At 42.2% G+C, this 4,571-nt stretch overlaps 1 non-coding gene across 1 annotated transcript; it reads right to left on the bottom strand.

Annotated features, from left to right (window-relative positions):
- Positions 1–2,116: 2,116 nt before the first annotated feature.
- Positions 2,117–2,187, bottom strand: TRNAG-GCC (transfer RNA glycine (anticodon GCC)). The gene has a single exon. It is a non-coding gene; the product is annotated as a tRNA-Gly (tRNA).
- Positions 2,188–4,571: the final 2,384 nt, after the last annotated feature.

Genomic DNA, 4,571 nt, shown 5'->3' with positions numbered 1-4,571 from the left:
AACTGATGAATTCTTTGTTAGATTCTGGGGCAGCATTTCGTTGCTCTGGTTTAAGAGGCATTTTGGATCTGGGTTAGGTAGCTTTATTGCCAAGGACATTAGGTATCCATGACCAATCCATTCTATCTGCGTGGTGAAGACCGTTTCTTTGAGCTTTACGACTTACGCTTGTTGGCTCTATCGTTGAAGCCCTGGCGCCACGTAGACAAGAGGTGTGTTGACCTCTGCTCCCATGTCCCTTGTCTTGGACACTTGTCTTTGATTGTAGGGGATGGGGATACCTTGGGCGCTTATGTCGCATTATAGATATTCCCCATGATTCAAACTGCGGTTTCTCAAGATATATCCTTTCTACCAAATCCTTTGAGGCCCAAGTTGTAACTGTTTCCTCCATGGCCCCGTTGTTAGCGTTTTGTTGAATTTCAACAGAGTTGAGGTCCTGGGAACTGATTTCTTTTAAAGCCGGTAATTCTATAAACAGTTTTAGCAAGTTGCCTCGATTTAAGAAGTCCTGCGACCCCCTAGTTACATATTCGGGGATAAAAGTTAGCTTTAAGTCGGACAGCTCTGGGTAATTGGTTGGCTCCATTTGTGATGTTCCGGTTTTACGAAGTTGTAGGTTGCAAGGTTGCATTTTCTCATGAACGGGGAGAATTAGTTGTTGTTCTTGTGCTTTCTGTACCGCCTCAAATGGGTTTGCTATTTTTTGGGTTTGAGCTAAGTTGATTAACTTCGTTTGGGCCGTACTTTGCTCCCTTCGTAATAACGAACATTTGCGTTCCTTTGCCAGAACTGTGATTCGTATGGGGGTTGAGGCTGTTTGAAATTCGAGTGTTGCCGCTGGGCCGTGGTGTTCATAAGCATTTCTTTCCAATATGTTAGATGGGCGTTGCTCAATAGTAATTTTTGTACCGGCATTGCGGCCCTCTTTGGAGTCAAGCTCCAGTGCTTTTAATTGGATAGTACCAGCACTTCTCAGCACTGCTCCAGTGATTTTAATGGGAGAATCATAGAATTTATGCTCTATTTTTCAGTACTAGCACTTCTCAGCACTCCTCCGGTGCTTTTAATGGGCGAGTACCAGCACTTTTCAGCACTCCTTCAGTGCTTTTAATGGGAGAGTACAAACACTTCTCAGCACTGATCTGGTGCTGTTAATGAGAGATTAAAGCACTTCTCAGCACCGCTCCAGTGCTTTCAGTTAGATGGTACTAGCACTTCTCAGCACTGCTCTAGTGCTTTTAATAGGAGAGTACAACACTTCTCAGCACCACTCAAATGCTTTTAATTGGATAGTACTAGCACTTTTCAGGAATGCTCTGGTGCTTTTAATTGGATAGTACTAGCACTTCTCAGCACTGCTCTAGTGCTTTTAATGTGAGAGTACAGCACTTCTCAGCACTGCTCTAGTGCTTTTAATGGGAGAGTACAGCACTTCTCCACAACACTTCAGTGCTCTGAATTGGATAGTACACTGCTCTATTGCTTTTAATAGGAGAGTACAGCACTTCTTAGTACTACCTTGGTGATTTTAATGAGAGAGTACCAGCACTTCAAAGCTCTGCTCCAGTGGTTTTAATGGGAGAAAAATACCGCTTCCTAGCACTGCTCCAGTGCTTTTAATTGGATAGTACCAGCACTTCCCAGCACTGCTCTAGTGCTTTTAATAGGAGAGTACAGCACTTCTTAGTACTACTTTGGTGATTTTAATGGGAGAGTACCAGCACTTCAAAGCTCTGCTCCAGTGGTTTTAATGGGAGAGTAATACCGCTTCCTAGCACTGCTCTAGTGCTTTTAATAGGAGAGTACCAGCACTTCTCAGAAGCGGACAGGTACTCTGTGAGAATGAGTACTTATCTGCGCGTCTATATTTCCATACACACATTACAACCAGACACGTGGCTTGTAGCTTGGAATTTTCGAAACAGCTCCGAAAGCTACTTTGATGGGATTATTCCACGCAGCGAGTAAACCTTTCTAAGAAACAGGAAACCTAGATACAATATTTCAAAATCGTACAGCCCAACTTTATATTTTAAAATTCTAAGCCAATTCTCAATACTTCTGAGAACATGTAAATAAATAAATATTCCAAAAATAAATGAAAATATTTAGCTGCATTGGCCGGGAATCGAACCCGGGCCTCCCGCGTGGCAGGCGAGAATTCTACCACTGAACCACCAATGCCTCGCTTGCTCTTTTTTACGGAAGTGTGAAAATATAGTGCACAATGTGAAAGTGAACACTGGATGCTTTACATGAAGAGAGCAGCGCAAAGCTCCATGTAACATGTATCAGGGTCTATCTGTGACCACCGATGCTTCCATACTACATATAAAACTCAGGACTGCTGTACTGTTTACTAGGACGTTACTAGCACGTCCTCAGGGCGCTGGGATGCACTTAATAGGACGAGCGTCTCTGTCCAGGCTATTGAGAACGGGAAGCATATTGGAGAGATCAATGTTTACCTTTCAAGTTGGACGCGTGATTAATTACAGCTTCGCCTGAGCCATAATACGGAACCTCACAGAAAAATAAAACATTCTTACAGAAAATGCATCTTAAAACGAACATTTTTTTCTGCATTCCATAGAAAAAGGTTTCTGCGCATATACACACAGCATTTGTACAGGGCAGATCTACAGTATGAAACAATATACAAGAAGCTATATATTAAATTAAAAAAATAATCTTCCCACTGCAGTACGTTTAGGATGCGATGACTTCGCTTGATAGAAGCTGGCAGTTTCATCAGTTAAATAATGTAGAAGTGCGGAATGGACTAAAAAACACATACTGTAAATGTACTCAAAATCCCAACTGTTCTATCCCTACTCACAAAGCTTAATTCAGATTCGAACCGAGGTTTTTGCAGCTACAATGCAGAGTACTCACCACTATACATCACGTCGAGCTACTCGGGGACTGTGCTTTAAGTTGTAGTAAGGTCTCATAGGCTGGATCGCATCGAGCACTTTTTCCCCCCGAAACGGAGTCTTTTATGTATATTAAAATAACTTCATGCTGCTTCTCTCGGTAGCGCTCCTAATTAGTCATACAGAAAATGACTGCATAAGATTGGTGCATTACTCCAGATGAGGCCTTCAAACTGGGCACAGACCCCAGGAAGGGGCCACCAGAGAGGCGCACAACAAAACGTGGCCACCATAATTGAACACAATGCCCTAGAGAGGCCTCGAGGCCTGGCTCAGTATGCAAGATAGGGCATGCCAACATTCAAAGATTTGGATCAAAACTCTAAGTCAGGCATCGAGAAATGGACACAATATTGCAGACGTGTGTGAGGCATTTGACACAATACTGCAGCCGAGGCTCCCGTGGCAAATGTAATGTTGGGGGCCCTGGGCCCTCATGATAGAAAGGACTGACGCAGACACAGTCAGGTACTGGTACAACTGGCCTCGAGCACGTGCGCTCGGCCCCTTTTATTAGAGCTGTGTCACCTGACCAGTGACATCAGTGGTGGGTGGGTGTCTAGTGTAGGGCATACAAGAAACACTAGACTGCTGGCTGTAACTCTGGATCAGTACATCCCTCCCAAACTTCGGGACAAATGAAAACAAATGAAAGTTGATGGAGCGAGATAGAAAACAAAATTTTGTTTAAACTCGCAAAGTCACATTTCCATAACATGAATAAAATTATTAATGATTTGTGATATGTTGTGCTAATACAACCTAGATTAAACTTTACACGTGGGGGGACTAACATGTGTGCTCATAAACGTGCATAAATGTTGCATCTTTTTGTTCGTGCAAAATAATAAAATAATTTATTGTTTTCGTTTTTGTCATTACTAACTGCTGCATATTTAAAATAAGCATGTGCTTGTTTTGCTTATTCTTGTCTGTATGATGTCATTTCTACTATTCTAGGTGCATATGGGTCTCATAGAAAAACGGAGACTGGTAAATATAAACGCTGCTTTATTTGTTTGCAATGGCTAGGTAACATTTTGATTAATCGGGTGGGCTAATTATTTAGTAAACCATGGGGTGGATACAGAATATACTTTATTTCTTACATTAATACTTTTCTTGTGTTTGTTTTATACTAGAAATCATAAGTTGCCTGCTTTTGAGGCCTAACTAATTGAGCCGCACAAAAAGAGCTAATTCATATTTCTGCAGAAAGTCACGAGACGCCCATTCTGAATTAAAACGTTTATTGAAGCTGCATTCACAAAGCAAAAACTGATGAGCTGACATCATTCTGTCGGACATGGCCAAGGTCGAAAGTGAACTTTTTGTCAGTCCTTAACTTGGCATCCGCGGAAGTTGCACTGTAAGACTATGGAAGCTGCGAGGATGACTTAAAACAAAGTTGCAATCGCAGGAAGCCTTTGGCTTCACGTGGAAGAGACAATGGTCTTTGTAAGACATGATTTTGTGGAACTTTTTAAGAATCGGGTGACATGTCACTTGTCACTCTCAGCCAATGGGACGTCGAGTATTTCTGAAAATTTTCCTTCGCTAGTTTAGTTAGCGTAGAAAGGTATAAAAAGTCATGCCCTTAGGGTTGGGCTGGCTGCTGCTTTCTGACTTTCC

The sequence above is a fragment of the Lissotriton helveticus genome, chromosome 12 (genome assembly GCF_964261635.1).
Source record: "Lissotriton helveticus chromosome 12, aLisHel1.1, whole genome shotgun sequence".
Lineage (NCBI taxonomy): Eukaryota > Metazoa > Chordata > Amphibia > Caudata > Salamandridae > Lissotriton > Lissotriton helveticus.
This window is presented reverse-complemented; position numbering and strand designations above follow the sequence as displayed.